Source organism: Muscardinus avellanarius, assembly GCF_963383645.1.
Source record: "Muscardinus avellanarius genome assembly, chromosome: 5".
NCBI classification, from domain to species: domain Eukaryota; kingdom Metazoa; phylum Chordata; class Mammalia; order Rodentia; family Gliridae; genus Muscardinus; species Muscardinus avellanarius.
The window spans coordinates 30016498-30042173 of NC_137790.1; the positions used below are offsets into that span (position 1 = coordinate 30016498).

Here is a 25676-nt window from a genome sequence, read left to right on the forward strand (position 1 = left end):
GGTGGAGACATGGCCAGGAAGCCGCAAGTCCATAGTGCCATAGGAAACAGAGCCAATGTAGCTTCTGAAAAATCCCTTTCCTGATTGCCTCCCAAAGGACACCTTGATCCAAGACCAGAATTATGCACCTCAACATCTTCTTAAAGGAAGGAGAAGGAACTTGAAGCTTGTATTAGGACCTGAGTGAGCAATTTCTGTTTACATCCTGGGCTAAGATTATTACATCAAGGTCTTTGTTAGATAATGCTAAATTATACAGCTTCACTGTTCAAATGCCTCTAGTTCTCCAGTCAAATGCACTTTCCCACCCCTACCTGATGTAATCTTTCTCTCTAATGAATAACCGTGGAATTTTTATTTGTATATTTACTGTGATGCACACGAGCTTTTTCCTCCAGGTGGATTTCTAGCTGGGAATTTAACTCATGTGTATGTATTTGTGGAGCACTAAGGCAGTAGGATGTGTGGAAAGAGCTCCCCCTCTCAAGGAGGGAATGGGCACAGTCACACATGACTGATTTTTTAACATGCGTACTGAGCTACGAGTGTTGTAGGCAGACAAATGTCCCGGACTCCTTTGCGTCTCCCACAGATCAGTTGTTCAGTAAGTACATGTGTGCTAAATGAATAAACGAAGCCAGACATGGTGGCTCACGCTTGAAATCCCAGCATTTGGGAGGCTGAGGCAGGAGGATCGAGGTTTGATGAAAGCCTCAGCTACTTAGTGGCCCTTTGCAATTAAGTGGGGCCCTATTTCAAAATAAATAATAATAATAATAATAATAATAATAATAATAATAATAAAATAATGTTGGAGATGTCGCTTAGAGGTAGAATGCCCCTGGGTTTCATCCCCAGTAACTAATAAATAAATAAATAAATAAATGTCTTTTAAGCTTTGTATGTGATTTGATTAATTCAACTATGTGTTCCATCAATAACTGTTTTAAAAACTATGTATAATCCTATTTTTAAGTTTTGGTCCAGTCTTAATTTACTTTCAGGTTCTCCTACTGTAAAAACAATGAGTTTTATAGTCATAACCATATATAGCTATCTAATATTAACATGGTAACTTCCTCAACAACTGTAATTATTTCTTCAATCAATATTTTATTTGCATATTTTTCCAAGAAGAGTGTGGCTGGGTGTGCTAGCACATGCTTGTAATTCCAATACTTGGAAACTTAGAGTATATTTTAGGACATGAGTAGAGACTAGTCACTTAGTAAAACAAAGAATGTAGAGAGCTGTGCATGGTGATGCATGCCTTTTACTCCAGTACATAGGAGGCCAAGACAAAAAGATTGCTTGCCTTAGCATCTTAGTGAGACTTTGTATCAAAATAAAGGGCTGGGCATATAGCTTGGAGTAAGAGGTAGAACAACCCTGAATTCAGTCTCTAGTACTACTAGTACTACTAGTACTAATAGTATTACTACTACTACTAATGATAATAATAACAACAACAATAATAATAATAATAAAATAGAGATTAAGATTTTGAGGCTTAATTTACCATTTAATGGTTATTTTTATTTTTTGCTTTAATCTTGAAAGTAGCTTTCTCTTTTGCATATAATTTCTATATATCTTTCAATAAAAATTTACAATAAAAAATCTGAATACATCTATCTTTCATAGAGACAGAACTGATTATTCAAACCTGCATTCTAAGTATATTTTAGAATTAGAGTTTCCTCAGTTACAAAAATATCACACCTTCTATGTAGAAAATTCAAAAATAGAGTATATTATAAAATAAAAATTATTTTATACAAATTTACATTATGTTTCTATGTAAAATATTATGAGCGTAGCATTTTTAAAACCCTATGGGTTAGTATGTTTTTAATAACCCAGGTAAGACTCATAAGATTAGGAAGCTCAGAGAAAACTGTCAATGCAAAGTACAAAAGCTACCTGAAGTTTCACTTCAGAATTTCCATTATAATTTTCTTTAAAAATAAACCAAAATATTAATTAAAAAGAATAAAAAATCTTTGTTCTTCCTCTCGTTGAAGAAATTATGTAAAATAGGTATTGTATGATCAGGATTTTCTATTTTAATGCTTGCTAAAGATGACAGTAGAGACAAAATTTTCTCTAAATTAGAAAGTTAGAACAAAAGAAAGAACAAAGAGATTTTGTTTCATTGCTCAAGGTCTGTCATGTTTCTTTCCAGCTTCCTTTTCATTAGTGATGGGGCAAAGAGAACATGATTCAGACAGTTAAGTGATGTAGATTGAGTGAGTCTTCATAAACCTAAATTTCTCCTCTTTAAAAGGAAGTTATAAAATCAGAAGAGATATACCCTTCCAACATGTAGGTATGTTTCCCTTAAGCCTATATATATATTTAAGTAGATATTTATATTTAGGTCTATACAATTGAGAATATCTACTTATATCAGAAAACCAATTTTAACTTGTGAAGCAAAATCCTGAATTTGGCTAGTTTTATTTTGGTTGTTGATACTAGATAAGTAATAATTATGCTGGCTTCCAAAACTCTTGTGAGAAAGAATATTGGATTAAATGTCAGAATAGTTGAATTACATCCCCACTTTATTATTAACAAATTATCTTTTCTTACATAATCTACTAAAGATAGACTAGATCTCCAATAATTTCCACTATAGTTAATAAAACATGATTGTTAAACTAACTTGGTTCAATAGATTCATTGATGCCATTTTCTTGTTTTAAATTTTATAGATGTACTATAGTTTCACATCATGTGGATCATGTTGACAATGGCATATATTCACACAATACTTAGTGCCCTCTCTCCTTCATTTCCCCTTTTCCCTCCCTCCCTCCCAATACTGAGTGTCCATGTTAACAATGTTATATTCACAAGTATACACATATTTGAATGTAACTTTTCCATTAATTAACCCCAGGCTTCTTCCTCCCCTACCTTTCCTTTATGGCTTTGCTGAGGTTTCCCTTATCTGGAGTCCCTCTGGTATTCTTAATAATCCCTAGCTTGAGCATATTAGAGAAAACATGTCCCTTCTCTTTCTGTACTTGGTTAATCTCACTTAACATAATGTCCTTCAGATCTTTCCATATTTTTGTGAATGACATGATATTGTTCTTTATTGCTGAGTAGAATTCCATTGTGTATATTTCCCATAATTTTGCAATCAATTTATCTGTTGATGGAGACCTAAGTTGGTTCCATATTTTGGCTATTGTGAATTGCGCTGCTATGAACATGAGTATGCATAGATTACTATAGTTCTCTGATTTCAACTCCTTTGGAAAGATACTCAGAAATGGTATAGCCAGATCATATGGTGAATCCATTCCCAGTTTTCTAAGGAATCTCCACACTGATTTCCATAGCAGCTGAACTAATTTGCACTCCCACCAACAGTGTAAAAAGAGTTTCTCTTTCCCCATATCCTTGCCAGCATTTGTTGTTATTTGATTTCTTTATGCTTGCTACTCTGATTAGGGTTAGATGGAATTTCAGTGTAGTTTTGATTTGCATCTCCCTGATGGCTAATGATGTTGAATATTTTTTCATGAATCTATTGAACACTTGTATCTTTTCTTTTGTAAAGTGTCTATTCAATACAGTTGCCCATTTCTTATTTGGGTAATTTGTTTTTCTAGGGTCGAGTCTTTTGAGCTTTTTGTATATTCTGGATAAGAGCCCTCTATCAGAGTGGTAGTTGGTAAAGATCTCCCATTCTGTAAATTTTCTCTTTAGATTATAGATGGTTTTTTTGATGAGCAGAAAATCTTTAGTTTGATGCCATCCCACTTGTTAATTCTTGTTTTAAATTCCTGCACTTTGGAGGTCTTGTTGAGAAAGTTACTGCCTGTGCCTATGTTGGAGTATTGGACATATGCCCTCTTCTAATAGCTTTACAGTCTCTGTTCCAATTTCTAAGTCTTTGATCCATCTCTAGTTGATTCCTGTGCATGGTGAGAGGTAAGGATTTTATTCCATTTTTCTACAAATGGATAGCCAGTTCTCCCAGCACCATTTGTCAAAAAGGCTGTCTTCTCCAGCGTATGAGTTTGGTCCCTTTGTCAAAGATCAATTGACTATAAGTAGGTGGGTTTGTTTCTTTATCTTTTATTCTCTTCCATTGGTCTGTATGCATGTTATTGTGCCAGTACCATGCTGTTTTAACTACTATTGCTCTGTAGTATAATTTAAAGTGAGGGACTGTGATGCTTCCTGCATGGTTCTTATTGCTGAGAATTTCTTTGGCTATTCTGGGTATTTTCTTTCTCCATATGAAATTCATAAATAATTTTTCTAGGTATATGAGAATGTTGTTGATATTTTGATAGGAATTGCATTGAATCTGTAGATCACTTTTGGTAGATTCGCCATTTTTATTATATTCATTCTGCCCATCCATGAACAAGGGAAATTTTTCCATATTCCAAGTTCTTATTTAAGTTTTTTCTTTAATGTTTTATAGTTTTCAGGTATTTTACATCTTTGGTTAGGTATATTCTAGGTATATTATTGGTTTTGAGGTTATTGTGAATAAAATTATTTTTTATTTCTTTTTTTGATGATTCATTGTTGACATTAGAAAAGGAACTGATTCCTTTAAGTTGACTTTGTATCATGCCACTTTGTTGAATTGGTTAATGAACTTCAGTAGTCTTTTGCTTGAGTTCTTTGGGTCTTCTAGATATAGGATCCTGTCTGCAAACAATGATAATTTTAATTCTTCTTTTCCTATTTGAATTTCTTTGCTATAGTTTTATTGTGTTATTGCTGTGGCAAGAGACTTGAGGACTATATTGAAAAAGAGTGGTGATACTTGTCTTGTTCCTGATTTTAGAAGGAATTCTTGCAGTTTTTCCCCATTCAATATGATGTTGGCTTGGGGTTTATTTTTATTGCCTTAAAGATATTGAAATACATTCCTTCAATTCCAGTTTTCTGTAGTGTTTTTAACATGAATGGATGTTGGGTTTTTTCAAATGCTTTTTCAGCATCTATTGATATAATCATGGGTTTTTTTGTGTACATTTTATTTATGTAGTGAATAACATATATTGATTTGCATATCTTGAACCAGGCTTCTTTTCCTGGGATAAAACCAGCTTGGTGGTGCTGTACAGTTCTCTTGATATGGTTTTGATTGCGTATAGCTAGTATTTTATTTAGAATTTTTGCATCTATGTTTATCAAAGATACTGGTTTGTAATTTAAATTTCTTGAGGTATCTTTATTTGGATTTGGTATTAATGTAATTTTGACCTCATAGAAAAAGTCTGAAAGAATTTCATCTGTTTAAATTTCCCAGAACAAGTTGTGAAGTATTGTAATTAGTTCTTCACTGAAGGTTTTGTAGCATTCAGCTGGAAACCCATCTGGGTTTGGGCTTTACCTTGATGGCAGATTTTTTAATACTCTTTCTATTTCTTTGCTTGCTTTTGGTTGGTTTACGCTTTCTATGTCATCTTGGTTCAATTTAGGTAGGTTATATCTGCTTAGAAATCTATTGATTTCTTTCATGTTTTCAAATCTATTGGAGTTTAAATTTTCAAAATAGTTTCTGATAATTCTTTCAATTTCCCCACTGTGTTATTAAGTTTTTCAAAGAACCAGCTTTTTGTTTTTTGATCCTTTTTATTGTTTTTTGTTCTCTATTTCATTTATTTCTGTTCTGATTTTATTATCCTGACTTGTGCTGGCTTTGGGATAAGATTGTTGTTGTTTTTATAAATTCCCTGAGATGTGTCATTAGGTTGTTTACTTGGCGACTCTCTCTTCTTATGTGGGCATTCAATGCTATAAACTTTCTTCTTAACACCACCTTCAAAGTGTCCCATAGATTTTGGTATATTGTGTCTCTATTTTAATTTAATTCCAGGAATTTTTAATTCCTCCCCTTATTTCTGATCTTACCCACTCCTCACTCAATAGTTTATTTTTCTATCTCCATGTATATAAAGAGTTTTTTTTTTTTTCGGTCTTCCTGTTGTTAATTTCTACTTTCATTCCATTGTGTTCTGAAAAGATGCAGGGAATTGTACTACATCTTTTGAATTTGATAGTGCTTGCTTTGTGGCCCAGGCTATGATCTACTTTAGAGAAGGTTCCATGCACAACTGAGAAGAATGTGTACTCTGCTGTTTCTGGTTGAATATTCTGTTTATGTCAATAGGTCCATTTTTTTTATAATTTCCTTTAGTTCTGAAGAGTCTTTACTAATCTTTTGCCTTGAAGATTGACCTAGTGGTGCGAGTGGTGTTGTGAAGTCTCACACATTATTTCACTTGAGTCTATTTGAGATCTGATGTCCTGAAGGGTTTGTTTTTCAAATGTGGGTAACCCACATTTGGGGCATAAACATTTACTATCATTATGTTTTCTTGCTGAATTGTTTTCTTTAATAAAAGGAAGTGCCCTTGCAGTCAAATATTTTAATGGAGTACAAGATAGTGGAGGCACACATGCACACATCACTCAATTAGACCTTACCCAATTTCTGCCCCATTCCTTCCCCCTCCATTCTTCTCATGTTAGGCTTAGTGATTGACTTCAATATGTTTTTTAATGTACAACATGAACATTAGAGAATTTCCCTCTTCCTCCCTCTCATTCCCTCAGGTCACCTCATTTGCTCATCTATAGTATCTCCTTATTCTTCTCGAGTTCCTTTCCCTAATATGCAATAGGGAGAACATCTGATTTCTGATTTTTTTGTGACTGACTAATCTCACTTAGCATAATGTCCTCTAGTTCTGATGTTTTTTAGCTTAAAGTCTGTTTTATTCGATATCAGCCTTGCTACCACTGCTCATTTTTGGTCTCCCTTAGCATTTTGTATCTTTTTCTATATTTTCACTTTTAGTCCATGAATATCTTAGGCTGTAAGGTGAGTTTCTTGCAAACAGCATATATTTGGATTATGTCTTTTAATCCACATTGCCAATATATGTCTTTTAATTGATGAGCTATGTCCTTTGATGTTCACTATTATTATTGAGACATGATTCTGATTTCCTTTCATTTGTGTTTTATATTGTGTTGGATATAATGTTATTTCTTCTTTGCTTAGTTGCTTCACTGTTTAAATTCATCTCTTCTTTGATTCTAAAATTTGCTTCTATTATTCTTTGATTTATTTATTTAAGTATTTTCTCTACTGCTGGCTTAGTATTCATGAATTTTTTGAAATTCTGCTTATCTTGAAACACTGTTATTTCTTCATCAATTTTTAATAATAACCTTCCTGTGTATAGCAGTTTTGGTTGGAATTCCTTTTCTTCCAGGGTCTGGATTACATAGTACCAGTCTCTCCTGCCATTCATGACTTGTGTTGTAAAGTCTGGAGTGATTTTTATTGTTTTGCCCCTGAATGTCACCCATTCTTTTTTTCTCACTGCTTTTAAGGTTCTTTCCTTAGCCTCTATGTTGGTCATTTTGATTATTACATGGCATACGGAGGTTCTTTGATCTTTACTTAATGGTGTTCTGTATGTCTCCTGTACATGGATGTCCAAGTCTCTTTCCATGTTTGGAAAATTCTCTGAAATTATTTTTTGAAGAGATTATAAATATCTGTTCTGTACCTCTATCACTTTTTCAATACCTATTGTCCATAAGTTATCATTTTATATTGTCCCCTAGTTGTTCAAAGTTTAGTTTCTGTTGTTGTAATGTCTTCTATATACTGTTGACTGTGCTTTCAGTTTTGTATGAACTGTCTTCTAATAGTGATATTACATTTTCTATTTCATCTAATTTTCCATAATTTCTTTCTATTGCTGCCTTTATTTCAATTACAGACACTTTTATTTCATTCCAGGCCTCTTTCTGAATCTTTCTTAATGTCTCCAATTCCTCTTTTATTTTCTGTGTACTTGCTTTGAGGCCTTTCATCATATTAAAGATAAGGATTCAGAATTCTACTTCTTGCATTTCTTGTAGGGCAGTATTGGTGATTTCCCATGTTTCCTTACTGTTGCTCATTCTCATATTTTCAGAATTCTCAGGAATGTGTTTTCCTTGTCTTGCTATCTTCTTTCTTTTTGTGTATGAATCTGTTGATAACCTGTCTAATCCAATCATGGCAGCAGGGATTTAGAGGTGTCAGCAGGCTCATGCACCGATAAATAGTGTTTGTTTCAAAAATGAGGGTTTGATGAGAAGGGAGGAGCTGGGGTGATGGGCAAAGGAGTAGGGTAAAGTAGAGGATATGATTAAGTTGAGTAAGAATTTAAGTATAATAAAGTACAGATACAGTAAGGGAAAAATAGTTTTGAGAGAAGAGTAGATAGGATAGAGGGAGGAAGCTTATAAAAGGAATGGGAATGGGGTAAAGAAACTTTCATATAATAACAAAACAAGTAAGAAAACTAACAACTTTAAGAATAAATCAAAGACAAAATACCACCCCCCAAAAAAATAAACATAGTGACAGTGGGGGAAAAAAAAGCAGTACTGCTAATTTACATGTATAGGGCTGGTATAATGTCTGTTCACTGTAGTTGATTCTGAAGTATGTTCCAATATCTTTCATTTTCTCTGTAACTTATTGTAAGTTTTTGGACCCACTTTATCAATGTGCACCTCTCTTGCCTCTCACTGCTTTGTGTTCAAGTTTCAGGGCGATGAGTAAGCATTGGGTTCTGCACTTTCTGGCCCTGGGCTCTGCAATTTCCGGCCCTGGGGCTCCATGCTTTCTTGTAGTTGATTTTTGTTTGTTGCAGCTACTGAGATGTGCTGTATCTCACAGTTGTCATTTTCTTCTTTTGCCATTTTCTATAATTTTTTCTATAATCCTAATAGTCAAAGTGTCAGAAAATGAGTTTTACTTAATGTAGTAGTCTAAAAAAATTTACATTACTTAAAGAAGTGACCAAAAAAAACTAAAAGCTATTTACATTTATAGGTATAAATATATATGAAAGAGATAGTAGGTATCTATTATATGCATGTGTGTGTGTGTGTGTGTGTGTGTGTGTGTGTGTGTGTGTCAAAATTATATTTACAGTCACATGCAATTACTATTTGGATGGAGATTTACATCTTTCAAAGAGTATTCTATTTAGAAATACAAAAATAAAAAGAACCAATTATAGAGTTGATAGTTTTAATGAGGGAAAATTAATCAAGCATAGTAGTAATGAAGATGGAGACAAAGCAACAGATTCAAGATAGAATTTAGAGACGGAGTGTAGAGCCAACTATGATTTATGCGATTGCAGTTGGTAGAATGAAGATTGGATTTACTGAACTGAAGAAAGCAGGATGAAAAACACTTTTGAGGAAGCCTCAAAGCCAGCCTTGATCATACCTATAAGCCATTTTAAATGAATAATTGGTAAGCAGACCCAGCAGCACACTCCTGTAATCCCAATAGTTGGGAGACTGAAATAGGAGGATTGCAATTTTTAGGCCAACCTCAGCAACATAGTGAGACTCTGTTTTCAAAATAAAAAATAAAAAGTCCTGGGATATAGCTCAAAGGTAGAATGTCCCTGGGTTCAATGCTCAGTACCAAAATCAAAACCAAAAAAAATAGACTGTTGAATAAGTGAGTCTGAAGATCAGGATAGAGGCCTGGAGAAAAATATATATTGGGTATCATTGACATATAAATGGTATATATTGTCACATGTGTACATATGTGCACTTAATTTAAAAAAATAAAAGGAAGTGTCAGCATACAGAAGTTCAGTAAGGAATAGTCAACAAAGGCAAAAGGACACCCAGGAGAACATGATGTCATAGAAGTACAGGAGAAAAGTATTTGCAGAAGCTCCTTGTGTTCAACAAGCTGAATATCAAGTAGGAATAGTCATTAGGACTGTGCATAGGACCGGAAGGCAATTTATTTATTTATATAATTTTTTGTGGGTCTGGGGATGGAACCCAGAGGCATTCAACTGCCAAGCTACACCCCCTGCACTATTTTTTAATTCTTTATTTTGAAACAGGGTCTCACTAAGTTGTGGAGGGCCTCACTAAGTAGCTGAGGCTGTCTGAAAACCACGATCCCCCGGTCTCAGCCTTCAGAATGCTGGGATTACAAGCCTGTGACACCATGCCTGGAACCCAAATGCAATTTAAATAGAAACAGATACTGATGACTGAGTAGATGAGGTCAATTGAAAGAACAGAAACATAAAGGAATTAAATAAAAGGAAGAATACATAGTTAATTTTTTTAAATGCATGCTAGAAAAAGTAGTAAGAAAAGAGGAAGAAAAAAAGGAGTAATGGCTGGGCATGGTGGTGCACGCTTGTAATCCCTGAGTTTGAGAGGCTGAGACAAAAGGATCGTGCAGGTTCAAGGCCAGTCTCAGCTGACTTAAGAGACCCTGTTTCCAAATTAAAAATATATATAAAATAGGTCTGGGAGTGTAGCCCAGGGGTAGAATGCCCCTGGCTTCCATCCCAAGCACCATCAAAAAAAAAAAAAAAAAGAGTAGTGAATTAAAGATGGTTAAAAATTAGCACCAGGCATGGTGGCACGCACTTGTAATCCCTGCCATTGGGAGGCAGAGACAGGAGGATCACGCAGGTTCGAAGCCAGCCTCGCTGGATTAAGAGACCCTGTTTCAAAAAAAAAAAAAAAAAAAAATATATATATATATATATATATATATACATGAAGAATATCTAATAAAAGAAATCTTCTAGAATGTTTTCAAAATAATAATCTTTCCACCTTAATCTCCTTATCTGTTACCATTATATTTTCACTGACTCTGAATAAATTTTTAAATTTAGCATTCAATCAATTGACAGACTTCTACTGAGGACCTAATAGCAGGTTAAGCACTATCCCACATTCTGGAGATACAGCATTAAATATATATATATATATATATATATATATATATATATATATATATATATATATTTTTTTTTTTTTTTTTTTTTTTTTTTGGTGGTACTGGAAATTGAACCCAGGGGCATTCTACCTCAGAGTTATAGCACACACCTATTTTATTTTATATTTTTTAAAAATTTGAAACAGGTCTCACTAAGTTTTGGTGAGAATTGTTAAGTTCCTAAAGGTTGTCTGAGAATCTGCAATCTTCTTGTCTCAGCCTCCCATGAACCACCAAGCCTGACATTTATATTTCTTATAATAATATTAACTCAAACATTTGGCCCTTGTGTATATACTACCTAGTAGGAAGAGGGTGAGCTTGTATAGTAAGAAGCCAGTTTACTATCAAAAGTTTTACTACAAATTATCTACTTCGTAGAAAAAAATATATATGTATATATAAAATTAGAAGTGTGTTTATTATACTCAGCAAACATTCATTAAGCCATGCACTATCCCAGGAACATGGAATTGGAAGCTAAATAAAATGCAGTATATTGATTTGATGTCTAGTAACTCAATGATATGTGAGAGAACAGATATATTCAGTTAATAGTATCATGCTTTCCAAAGGATATTGTAAAGTGCAAAGAAAATAATAAGGGGTCAGTTTGTTTGCAAACCTCTGATCCAAAAGATCCCACTCATCTGAATTTAGACATCTTCCAAATGTTTCTCTTCCTCCTGGGGCAAATCAGTAATATAAAGTTTACTTTCCCCAGTATATAACACCTTTCTCCAAATCAAGTGCAAGCCTTTTTCACAAAGAAGAGAGAAAGTGTGAAGGCTGTTTTCCATGCCAGTGTTTCAGTGGAGCAATTAAGTTTGGCTGTAACAGGAGGAGGTTGCCATCACAAAAGAAACCCAGCAGAGGGAAGCTGGTTGTGCAATGTCAGCTTATTATTTCTGGAAGGGGCAAAAGATTAGAAAATAGCTCTTCCTCAGTTGTAACAGGTCTATTAAACTGAGTAACTCAGAAAGCACTGAAAAAGAATTCTGACAAAATAATGCGAAAAAAATAGCGATAGAAATTGTGTTGAACCAAACATGACCTTTGGAAAAGGGGAAGATTTTGCATATCTAAGAACAGCTCATCACATATCTCTTTGAAAGATTAAAATGATTTCAATATTTCCCCATTTATTTAATGCAAACAGGTATGGCTCTTTCTGACAAACTGTCATATTTTCCACGTAGGTGCTATTATGCAGAGAAAGAACATCAAGTTTATATTGGTTGTTCAAAGTCATTTTTAAAGACCAAAATAAAATCTGATTATAAAGATTGGAAGTGTTTGCATGCCAGAGAGCCTTTATTCCCAAATATTTCTTTGGGCTTAGTCTCTCTCAAAGGATTGAAGAGAATTATTATAAATATGTCTCATTCAAGCATTAATGAGGAAGCAAATCATTTGCCTTTTGAAAATTGCAGTGTGTATTTAGATGCCATTTATCAGCTCTTCAATGAAAAGAATGAATCAAAAGCAGAGGAAAAATATTTCTGAGTCCAGTGCTTTCTAGACAGAAAAGAAGTATTCCTATATATTTTGTCATATCATGTAATAAAATCTAATACAACTACTTTACCAATTACATAAAAATTAGCATACAAAGCATTAACTTAAGGTATTGTGAAATCCTAAAGAGCAAAACTTTAAAAATGACAAATAAAGCAGTATAAATAAAATTCCACCAATATTAAATTAGTGGGAAACATTTGTTATTTTTCAAAGCATCTTTAAGAGCAGTGATATTATGTTAATTCTTTTTATCCATATGTTGCTATAATAAACAAGTGACAGTGATTACTAAAACATAAGGTAGCATGCTGTGGTTATATTTTGTTTCACTGGGTGCATATCTATTAGAAATCAAGAGGCTATTTAATAAAACTATATTATTTAAAAACATTTTTTTTAACTTTTGTTTTTAACAGTCTCACTGAGTTGCAAGGGGCCTCGCTAAGTAGCTGAGGCTGTCCACTAATCACAATCCTCTGGTCTCTGTCTCCTGAATTCTGGGATTACAAGCATGCACCACCATGCCTGTTTTAAAAACATTTTATACTTTAAAAAAATGCTATTTTCTCAGAAATTTCCAGTTTCTTCCAACAATTGCAAGTAACAATTTTAAACTTGTCCTTCCATTTATATTATGCTATCAAGACCCTGATCCTTTTTATTATTTCTTTCTTTTTCTTTCTCTTTCTCCTTTCTTTCTTTCTTTCTTTCTTTCTTTCTTTCTTTCTTTCTTTCTTTCTTTCTTTCCTTCTTTCTTTCTTTCTTTCTTTCCTTCTTTCTTTTTGGTGGTACTGGGGTTCCTGGAAGCCCTTCTACCTCCGGGCTACACTCCCAGACCTATTTTTACATTTTTATTTGGAAACAGGGTCTCCTAAACCAGCGCTCTCTGCTGGCTTTGAACCTGCGCAATCTTCCTGTCTCTGCCTCCCAGGGGATTACAAGCATGCGCCACCACGCCCGGCTCTTTTTCTTTTTCTTTTTCTTTTTATGTTTTTCAGTGCTGGGGCCTGAATCCAGAGACATTCTAACCCCTGAGTCACAGCCCTGAGACTTTTTATTTTTTTCTTTGTAGCAGGGTCTTGCTAGATTTCTGAGATTCTCATTATCATATTCTAAGGTTGTCCTCGAACCTGTGATCTTATTCTCCTGTCTCAGCCTCTCAAGTATTGGGATTATAGGTGTGTACCACCAGGCCTCGATTCTATCTACTGTGTCACATTGAGCAGGAGTAAGTCATTTATAGTGGTTTTAGATTCAATTAATTTGCCACATTTTGAATTTTAAAAAATGTTTTAAAAAAACCGCATGGCTTTAGTATAATCAACTAGCATATTTTATAATTATTTTTGTCATTTACTGAGAGCTTTATTGAATCTTGTATGATACAGTATGAGTGCCCAAGAACGTGCCCTCTGCCTTTGATGCCATGCTTTGTAGCTTAAATAGAGAAGTGGGTTTTTTTATGGCTAAGGAAGGAAATATTAAAAAAAATGCTCATAAACTGACCATATGTTTTGCCAAAGGAAAGTTAGAAATGCTACACAAAGAGCCAAAGCAGACATGTCACAAAGAGCAACTCAAGGACAAAACCATCAGCTTTGGAAGGAGGGCAGCACCTGGTTATTACAAGCTCAGCCATCAGGTGGCCCAAAGCCTCCCATACCACCCTGCTGGTCCTCCTCACTGAGAACAGCCAGTGGGATGCAGAAAGAGTGTTTCAAAAAAGGCAAAAGCTACAACTGAGCGGTTAGCACCCAGCTACCATCATGTGGCCATGCACTAATACCCAGAACCACTGCAAGAGTCCGATCCACAGGCCAGGGAACCACAAGGGCTCAGGTCTGGGACCTGGCCTTGCGAGTCTTGTCAGCAACAGCAAGTCCTGCTCCAAGGCTCAGCTCACAGATGTAGCTGGAGACAGTGTACACTAGGGGGGCAGGTTCCAACGGGGGCCCTCTATTAATGAAGGACTGAAAGCAGATAGATCAATGTCAAAGGGCTGGGTAAAGCAAGATGGCCTAAGAAACTTTCCAGCTGATTTTGTGTCTGCAGAAAGCAACAACCCAGAAGAGGCTGTATGTCAAGGTCAAACCACATCTCCCCTAAGAAACTTCCAGTGAACTTGAAAAGAATCATTTGCTTTTACCAGGTGATGAAGTGGTACATTATCAGTATAGTGAGTGCAGAGAATCCACTAGCCATTCACACCAGTTTAAATAAGAGCCAGTCTACCTAGCAGCTTAACTACAGTACTTAAAATTGTCTTCCAGGATTTGAACCCAAATTATGATGAGCTTTCAAGTTACTGCTTAAACGGTCTCAGGCTTCAGCTTTTAAGGCCACATTATTAATTTCTCTTCATTTATTATCTCACCATATCTTACATTACATCTTTCATGAAGAATAATGTCTTTACCTTGTACTGTGTTTGTCTTAGGCCATAAAATCAGGTGGTGATCTGGTGGGATCAGTGGGGACATTAAAGCGACTACAGAAACTGGTATGGACCAAGAAAGCCAGGGTGCAGAGTCTGGACGAGGTGAAACGAACAGTTATAAATCTCCGTAAGTAAAAGCTCAATAAGCTGCAAAAAGTATTTTGAGGGGTGCTGGTGAAGCAAATATTAATAAAGGTCATTTCTATAAGATCATAATATAACCAGTAAAGCCATTATCATGCCCAGTGCCTATAATCCCAGTATTTGGGAGGCAGAGACAGGAGGACCAAGGTTCAAGGCCAGCCTCAGCAATTTAACAGACACCTAAGCATCTTACTGAGATTCTGTTTCAAATTTTTTTTAAAAACTTAAAAAGGCTGGGAGTATAAATTGGAGTGAGAGTACTCCTAGGTTCAATCCCCAGTACTCTTTCCTCCAAATAATAATAGCCATTAAGCTTAAAGCTTTTTGTTTTAATCCTAAATTATTTTAATACAGACATCCTAATTCCATTCCTAAATTTCATCCTACGCCTATGTTTCACCTTATTTCTAAGGCCAAGGCTGACAAATAGAGTGAGAGACCTGAGGGTGAAGCTCGGAGGGAAAATAAGAATTAGCAACAACCACTCTCCACTCTTCCTGTCTGCCTTTCTGTTTCTTGGCCATAGGGAACAGTAATTTTGAATTTTGATTTGCGTGCAGTAAAGTCTTATGTCTGTAACATGTAACTTTGATTTGAATGTATTTACTTACAATGCCCTGTGAATCATAGTCTTTCATTTGTACCACTTAAATGTTTGAATTTAAAGGGATTCGATGATTTAGATCATTATCTATAACTGTTTAATGTATTAAGGTAGTCCCTCCTTACCTATAACTTTACTTTCCACAACTTAAGTTAGCCTTGGTTGAGAAATATTTATGGAAAATTCCAGAAATAAACAATTCACAAGTTTTAAATTCTGAGTCATTCTGAGTACCTGATAAAATCTGATGTCATCCTACTTCACTCAGCCAGGATCATGAATGGTCCCTTTTTCCAGCATATCTCTGCTGTATAGGCTCCCTGCCCCATGGCAGAAGAGGTGGGGGGGGAGAGAGAGAGAGAGAGAGAGAGAGAGAGAGAGAGAGAGAGAGAGAGAGAGAGAGAGGAGATATGAAAGAGATGAAAGCGAGATGGAGAGAGAGGGGGGAGAAAGAGAGAGACTATTCATAAAACTTTGAATACAACATATGCTAATTTTTCTATTTTATTAATGTTATTCATCCCTTATTGTATTTAATTTATAAATTACTTTAGCACAGGTATGTATGTATAGGAAAAAATAACACTGTATATATGGATTCAATACTGAATAGGGTTTCAAATATCCAAGAAGGTCTTGGGATGTATCCCCCATGGACAAGGTTGAACTACTCTGCTAGAATCTCATCAAACCCACTGCCACATTTTGTAAATATAAATCTCACTAATCAACTTTATAGAACTAAAGATATGCCTTTTTTTCATTTTCCCAGTCATCTTGCTTTTTCAAATTGTTTCACTATAAGACATAATACATTTACAAATTGCATTGCAGATTGATATTAAAACAAATCATTTTAAATGGAAGTAGGATTTTCTTTGTTTTTTATGATGTTTTCTTACACATATGACCTCAAAAAATTAAAAATACTTAAGCATAGGAGCACATACTCTATATGTTAACAAGATGTAGAGAATTTTTCAGTGTGTAATTTTTCTCAAGCATCTTTCAGTAAGCTACTTGCATGTGACTTCCATTCATTCCAGTCCAACTGATGTGAATCAATAGATACAGTTTCACCAGGCATGGTGGTACACAACTATAATCCCAAGACTTGGGAGGCTGAGACAGGAGAATCATAGGTTCGAGGACAACTTCAGCAAGCTATAAGACTCTCATTAACCTAGTGAAATCCAGTTTTAAATAAAATAATACAGATGGATATGGCTGGCTTTTTTCTGATCTTCTCCTCTTCCTGTGGAGGCAGCTCCAATGGCTGTGAGGACCCTGAACCCTAAGGCAGAAGTGGCCTGAGTGAAGGTGGCGCTGGCGGTCAACATAGGTGCAACACTTGGGCTGCAGGAAGTGCTGAGAACCAACCTGGGTCATAAGGGAACCTTGAAGATGCTTGTTTCTGGCACTGGAAACATACAGTTTACTAAGGATGTCAATGTGTTGCTGCACAAAATGCAAATTCAACACCCAACAGCCACTTTAATAGTAAAATAGCAACAGCCCAGGCTGACATAAATGGTAATGGTACAACTTTCAATATCATTATCATCTGAGAGCTCTAGAAACAGGCAGTTCCTACATTTCTGAGAGTTGTCATCCCAGAATAATCACTGAAGGTTTTTTTTTTTTTTTTTTTTTTTTTTTGGTGGTGGTACTGGGGTTCCTGGAAACCCTTCTACCTCCGGGCTACACTCCCAGACCCATTTTTATATTTTTATTTGGAAACAGGGTCTCTTAAACCAGCGCAGCTGACTTCGAACCTGCGCGATTCTCCTGTCTCCGCCTCCCAAGTGCGGGGATTACAAGTGTGCGCCACCACGCCTGGCATCACTGAAGGTTTTGAAGCTGCAAAGGAAAGGGCAATTCATTTTTTGAAACAAATCAAAGTAAGCAGAGAGATGGACAGAGAAATGCTTATAGATGTGGCTAGAACATCTCACATAAATCTGAACAGATACAAGTTTAATTAGAGGGCTTCTTTTGGACCATGGGACATGACATCCAAGTATGAAGAAAAGAGTAGAATATGCATACAATCTCACATGCAGTGTGTCATTAGAATGTAAAAAAAAGAAGTAAATTCTGGCTTTTTTAAATAAGAGTGCAGAAGAGAGAGAAAATAAAACTAGTAAGAGCTGAAAGAAAATTCATTGAAGATAGAGTTAAAATATAATAGAACTGAAAGAGAAATTGTATGGTGATTTAGATAAAGGATTTGTTGTTATTACTCAAAAGGGAATTGACCCCTTTTCCCTGGATGCTCTTGTAGAAGAAGGCATAGTAGCTCTGTGCAGACCTAAAAGGAGAAATAAGGAGAGGCTGACTCTTGCTTGTGGTGGGATAGCTCTCCATTTTTTGGATGACCTAAATCCCGATTGTTTGGGGTATGCAGGACTTGTCTATAAATATATGTTGGGAAAAGAAAAGTTCATCTTTATTGAGAAATGCAGTAATACCCATTTTGTCACATTATTGGTCAAAGGTCTAAATAAGCAGTGACCCATGCAAATCAAAGATGCAATAAAAGATGGCTTAAGGATGATTAAAAATGCTATCCACAATGGCCGTGTGGCCCCAGGTGCTGGTACAGTAGAGGTGGTGACGGCTGAAGTGCTGAGTAAATATAAGTGCAGTATAAAGGGCAGGGCCCAGTTTGGAGTCCCAGCATTTGTTGATGCATTACTCGTTATTCCCAAGTTTCTTGCTCAGAACTCTGGTTTTGGCCTTTAGGAAACATTGGTTAAGATTCAAACAGAGCATTTAGAATCTGGTTAACTTGTGGGTGTGGACTTAAACAGAGCAGAAGTAGGAGCATGGTATAGGATAACTACTGTGTGGAAAAATAGGCTCTTGACTCCTGCACTGTGATGGCCACCGACATTCTCCTGATTCATGAGATCCTGTGAGCTGGAAAGTCTTCTCTTAAAGGTTGGATTTAAACTCCCCTGTATCGTCAGAATCTTGAGTACAGAACGAACCTGACCGATTTTGCTGTGGGATCTTTGTCCAAGTTTCAAATGACTTTTCAAAGGAATTTTCCCATCTGACCAAAGGATGCTTGGCAACTATTCAAGTTATGATGTGAACTGACAGCCCCAGTGTTTTTTAAACTGTACTGAGTGCAGTACATAAAGCAGGTCCTTTGCACTCAGCAACTGTTTTGTTTAGCTGCAGTGATAGTAAAGATTGTTGGAGCTGGTGGATAAAACACATGTTAGATACCTACCGATCTTTCATTATTAAATTTTCCTTGAAAATAAATTTCAATGGTTTTCAAAAAAATAAGGCTGGGGTGTAGCTCTGAGGTAAAATGCCCCTGGGTTCAATCCCAGCAATGTGCATGCACACACACACACACACACACACACACACACACACACACAGATATAGGGTTTCAAAATATTTGGGTTACATCTAATTTTCATAAAATAATTTTCTATAACAAAATAACTGTTTTAAGAAATAATTTTGTAAACTGTTTGTTAAACTGAATGACTCCATGGTATATCCTATGTTGTTCATTTGTTTTTTTGATGTAAATGACAATATTCATGATTTCTACCTGTAAAGTTATTAGTCTTATTTTTGTGTGTGTGGTACTAAGGATAGAACCCAGGGACATTCTACATCTGAGCTACACCCCAGCTCTATTTTTTATTTTTTATTTTATTATTTATTTATTTATTTATTTATTTATTTATTTATTTATTGGTAGTACTGGAGATGGAACCCTTCTACCTCCGTGCTACACTCCCAGACCTATCGTCACAAGCCAGCAAGGCTGGCTTCGAACCTGTGCTATCCTCCTGTCTCTGCCTCCCAAGCATGGAGATTATTTTTTATTTTGAAACAGGGTGTGACTGAGTTGCAAACGGCCTCACTAAGTAGCTAAGTCTGTCCATGAACTGAGATCCTCTTTTCTCAGACTCCCAAATGCTGGGATTGCAAGTGTGCACCACCACACCAGACTATTAATTTGTTTTTTGCAGTTTCTACTTTATAATTTTTAGTAAGTAGTATACAATGAGCTCTTTATTTTAAAAATCCAAAAATATAAGCATTAAAGTTAGTCACATTTAAAAATATTACTAAGAAGAAACTTCAAATACTCCTCTATAACCTTCACCCCAGATTTATCATTTGCCAGCCTTATCATTACAAGTGCTTATATTTGCATCGATTTTTCCTCTAAACTTTCTGAGAGTACATTACAGTCCACCATCATGCCCATCTTCTTCCAATACTTCAGTATATATTTCCTGTGTTGAGGACATTAAGTCACACAGTCAAGAAGTTTAATGTTTATTTAATGCTATAATTTGATTACATACCTACCTAATTTTTCTCATGTTTTCAATAATGTCCTTCATAATATATTTTTTGGCTCAGGATCTGAAACATTTCTTGCATTACATTTTCTTTTCTCTTCAGTCTCTTACAATGTGCAAAACCTTCTTAGCCTTAAATAATGATATTTTTAATAGTCCAGGTCTTTTATTTTGCAGGCATTTTTTGTAATATTTCCTCATGATTAATTTTATGCTATTTATTTTGAGTTTATATAATACTTCCTCATGATTCATTTCATGCTATGCATTTGGGGTAGGAATACTATTACATTGGTGATAATTTGTCCTCAATGTTTCTTCTTTAGGGGCACATGACCATTTGTGCTGTTATCACTGATGCCAAATTTGATCACTTGGTTAAAGTTGTGCTTACGAGGCTTCTCTTCCATAAAGTTGGAATCTTTCTCATTATAATTTATAAGTTATTTGTGAAAAGACACTGGAGACCCTATTTATATGGTGTTTTTTATTAAATTTTCATCCACTGGCTCTAGGAGTCACACAAATTCTTTTCCTGACTCAATTTTTACAGTAACATTTGCAAAAGATTAATTGTGAAAAACTCTGGTATTTGATACTTACTAGCATTCTACTATAAGAATAATTTTTCTCTTTGTATTTGTTTACTTATTGTTATCTGTATAGACTCATGGATTACTTTCTATTCTAATAAGCTAAAATGTATTTATTACTATGATTTATTTTTAACATGCAAACTGTTCCAAATTCAGGCTGCAAGAGCTCTACCAACTTCCTCTTAGTGTAAAGTTCAAGATTTGGAAATTCTAACTTTTACAAATCAAAAAGCTTTTATTTCCCATTTTTAGTAAGAAACTTATCCTCTAGATAGAGAAGAATATATTAATTTCCAACTAAAAATGTGCTGGCATTCAAAACAAACACATACCACTATAAGCCTTCTACACATCAAGTGGACTCCTGACATTGAGAGAAACAGCTACCAACCCAAAAAGGGACCATGTATCCATGTTTTTAAAAATGTGATTTTTGTAATAAATTATTTATTATTCTGTTGCCTACATGTTCCTAAATACATGCAACACACACACACACACGCATACGACTTAAAACTTATGCTTCTTTTCCATCCAGAAGATGAAGATGACTCATCTGTTTCCTGTATGAAATTATCCAGATCCCAAGAAAAAAAGGCTAACAATGTTAGCACAAGGAGGAAGAAAGAAACAAAAACTAGATTGGAGTCTAGTTCTGCATCCCTGGGTATACCCAGAACTTCAAGTGAATGCAACTTGGAAGACTTATTATCTCATTATGAAGATGACATTCACATGGGGAACAGCTGGAAGCCCTTTCCAGAAAACTCACTCTGGACATGTGTTGATTTCCAAATCACCCCAGTTGGATCCTGGGGCAACTGTGCCTCTTGTGCTCATCACCCACGACTCAAGACTTCTCACACAGATATGGATCTCTTACAGTCATGGGTAAGTTAGTAAACTATGGAGATACATCATCTTAATCTGGTGTCTGCACTGGCAGGAAAGAAGCAGATAACAAATGTGCTAAACTGTCACATTTTTTAGTTTCAGGAAAATTGCCAGAGCTAGAGCTCTCTGTCCAGAAAGCAGAACAGCTCTTGTGGGTTTTGCCCATGCTACTATTGCATGCATCCCTCTGTGAAAAAATATGCGGCTGCATAGTCTTTTCCCAAAGTTTTCTTTTAATTGAAGGACAACTCCAGATGCTGATTCAGATCAAGAAACTGTCTAAATTATTGCTATTGTAAGAAAGTTGCACTGAGAGTAGCTAATTTTCATGAGCATTTTCTGTGGACTCTTAGGCACTTTACATGCATTAGGTCATTTAAACTGCACAATAACCATAAAACATAAGGAATGTTATTCTAATATTAGTTCTTTCCTGTTTTACAATGGAAGAAACTGAGGTTCATTATGTTAGTTATAAGTGCAAAGCCAAGTGTCTAATAAGAAGTAGAACCAAGATCTGGAACCCATATAGTCTAATGATAGAGAAGCAACTTTTAATTAATATAGTGTCTTAAACATGTTATTTTCCATTATATATTCATCAATTACATATTGGCATCTCCTAATCCATTGTCCTCTGTGTTCTAAGCTAGACTCCAAGGCTATAGGATAAGAGAAAGTACAGACTCTGCAGTTGGACAAATTTGGTATGCGTTCCAAATCTGATGCTCTTTTAGCTTAGGCAACTTATTTAAACCACTTCATCTAATATTTTTCACTGAGAAGTGGAAATAGTAATATAAAGCTCATGAGATACCTGAGAAGCCAAAATTAAATATGATAAATCTTCTAGGACTTAAGGGTGTCTATCTTCTTTTCATTTTGTTTCTATATACCTTAAGGCATACGTCATACCTCAATTTCCCTTTGGTTAATGGGCATTTATGTTTGCAGTGAATATGAAGATAGCCTCAGCTACTTAGTGAGACCCTTTCCAACTCAGTGAGACCCTGTTTCAAAATAAAGAATAAAATATAGGCCTGAGGGCATAGCTCAGGGATAAAATGTCTCTGGGTTCCATTAAAAAAATGGACAAAAAAGTACCAGTAAAAAAGGAAATGAACAGTACTGCAAAAATAAAAAAAATTAAAAAAATAAAACAACAACAACAACAACAACAAATGAACAGCTCTGTGGATCCAGAAAGCTTACTGTATACCATTTTCCTCTAAAGATCAGTCTCTCATTAGACAGGGGCTATATTTCATAATGTATAAGAGATCTCTAAAGAATCTTATTTTCTTATGAAGACCTTTATAACTTTTAAGATTTTTGCACTGCCTTTGAAAATTAGGGTTAAAGTCACGTGGCCTATGTTAAATATTACAGGTGTCTAGTAACAGATTGAAAAGTAGTGACAGTGTCCAGCATTTATCATTTTAGGAATGCCTCTTCTACTTATTTAGTCTTTCTCTTCTGCGATAGCTGTCTCTACAAACTTCTCTTTGGCATCATCTCAGAGAATAGCTGGTAACATAATTAATAAGGACCTCTTTCTGAGGACTCCCTGGGAGATTGAGATGCAGGATCAAAGATGCTGACTCCTTGGCAAATAGTAGAGTTGATAAATAAAAATCAAAACAGAAATATACAGAATTTCCTTCAGGAATAAGATTTGAACTCGCTAGCTTGGATTTCTAGGTTTCTGCAGTTTGGCTTCAGTCTAATTTTTCCAACCTTATCTTTTTGCTGTTCTTTCTTTATAGATTCTTTATGCTAGACTACCAAATTGAATGACTTGATATTCCTAAAAGCTCTTTTACATTGTCCTGCCTTTGTATCTGTGTGTTTGTGGTGGCCTCTTCCTGCTGTTTTACACCCCCTTGAGAGCCATTTTAGGTTCACAATTGAATACTCTTTCTCCAGAAAGCATTCCTAGACCATGCCATACAGAAGGGATCTCTCCTCCCTTTGATCATTCAAGCACATTATTCTTTCATTATACATGCATCACTTACGCACTGGCATCTACTAAGTGCCATTTTAGAATATTAGACACTAGGGATAGAGAACTTAAATATATCTTATATATCATATATATATATATATATATATATATATACTGACAAATATATAAATATATTATATATTTATGGTCTTCATGGGGCTTATCATACTCTACCGTGTATAAGAATTAATTAGGTATTTGTTGATTTTCTATAAGTAATTTATCTTTGTATTCTTCCTTCATAGTACCTAGAAATATAATTTTAGCAAACATCTAACAAGCATTTGCTGCCTAAGAGAATAGAGTTTTGAAACCAACAGACTTTGTTTTCATACATCTAGACCCAGCATTTTTTCTCATTGTCCTATTTTTATAGCCAAAGCTTTATTCATTCCAATTGATCCAGCTACACGTAAACTCGGAGTGTATGTAAGTGCTTTGTGGATCTGTGTGTGTAGATTTAGGTAAACACACAATATATGTGGTTTTCTTTTTTATTCATATTTTTGCCTCTTTTAATACATAACTAAATTATTAAATAAATTTTATCTGCAGAAGGTCAAACATATCTGCCAAATGCTCAGAAATTCAAATGGTAATGTCCGGCCTTTGTGACAGGAAAGCCTCAGTGGATTTGGGGAGAGGGTTCAAGAGCATGTTAGAGTTAAATTGGTCTAGTAAACTTAATGAGACCACTTATGCTCCAGGATTTGAGACACTGGAGAGAAAGAAATTGGTTGAGTGCAAATTATTATTTTATATTCTATACATGTATTCTATAATAATAACAAGTGAAAATATCCACTTTCATTTTAGCATAGCTGATATTTTTCTGTCGTAATTGCAAAGTTATTATTTGGGTTATTTAACTTTCATGCTGTAGAAGGTACAGGAGGCAGGGAGCGTTGAGGGAAAAGATGAGTGCTACTATTAATGACAGGTGGTCAGAGGTGACACTTTTGCAATTTCAAAAGGTAAATGTATGACTAGATTTTTTTTATGAAAAGTATGCCAACATATGCAGATATGGTGGAGCTGGGCCTAAACCCATATTCCATGGTAAATTAATCTCATTCACAAGGACACTCACTTCTCTTTGACTTTAGAAATTTTAGGAAGAGTAGATTTCAGTGTCTCCAATCTCATTACCAAATCAGAGTCTTGAGGTGGCCTGAAGCTGACTTGTCTTCTAGAAAGTCCTGATTCACTCAGGAATGACCTTGCAAAGCCCACTACAACCTTGCATTCTGCATGCTGGTTCTAATGGATTAAATCTAGCTCTTAATTTTTTTTGGGGGGTGGTATTGGGGGTGGAACCCAGAGGCTTTTCTACCTCCAGTCTATACTCCCAGACCTATTTTTATGCTTTATTTGGAAACAGGGTCTCACTAAGTTGCTGAGATCTTCACTAAGCAGCTGAGGCTGGCTTTGAACCTGTGTGATCCTCCTGCCTCAGCTTCCCAAGCTCTGGGATTGCAAGCGTGCGTCACCACACACCGCTTCACCCTCTTTAAGTGACTAATATTAATGCTGGAAAGTGATATTAGTTTCTAACCACTCCTTTACCTCTGGGTGACTCTGCATACCCCCAACACCCATTTTTAAAGCAAGGTTGGAAAGATGAAATACATTAGTGTCAGGACTCAGTTAATATTAAGCAACATTTATCCCTGAATGTAAGAACTCAGAGGCCTACCTTAAGATGGAAAAAAAGCAACATTTTAGTCATCTGAAGTATCATAAAGAAACTGAATCAGACTGGAAAGCGTTTGTGAAGGACTCTTCACAAACAAGTCAATAGGAGACTGAGACACACAGAGATTTTTAACATGCAGATTAGTTGCTTGTAAAATCCAAGGGGTCAGGGAGTGAAGAAGAACATGTGATTAGAGAACTGATATAAAATAAAAGAGGAAAAAATATGATCTGTGAAACTGGGCACTCCACTAGAGAAATGTGGGAGGAAAAACCAGGGCTGTGAGTCTCTTCCAGTATCTAAGCTGAGTGGTTTTGAGATGGGCCTTCAGATTCATCTTAAGAAAAGTAATAGTGGAGGTAACCAAAAATAATATTTGAAGCCAAGTGTTTAGAAGGAATTCACAGGAAGAGCAATTGAAAAATACTTAAGATGTTCCGTGTACTAAGAGCTTGAAACATCTTCATAAAAAAAGGAAAAATGAAGAAAGTGAGCCACAAGCTTGGAAGAGAAGAAGAATAAGAAATCAGAAGTGTGTGTTGCAAAGGATATCAGATATTCCTTTAATGTATTATAAAGCAAACATTTTTGAAATATGA

General features: G+C 35.3%; 1 pseudogene across 1 annotated transcript in view; it reads left to right on the plus strand.

The window, feature by feature from the left end:
- LOC308263455 (T-complex protein 1 subunit zeta-like) overlaps positions 1-23166 on the plus strand; it is an 83246-nt pseudogene extending 60080 nt beyond the window's left edge. The window contains exons 3-6 of the transcript in view: positions 14793-14919; positions 17510-18483; positions 21018-21370; positions 23140-23166. The product of the transcript in view is annotated as a T-complex protein 1 subunit zeta-like (transcript). The remainder of the gene's footprint in view (positions 1-14792; positions 14920-17509; positions 18484-21017; positions 21371-23139) is intronic.
- The last annotated feature ends 2510 nt before the right edge of the window (positions 23167-25676 follow it).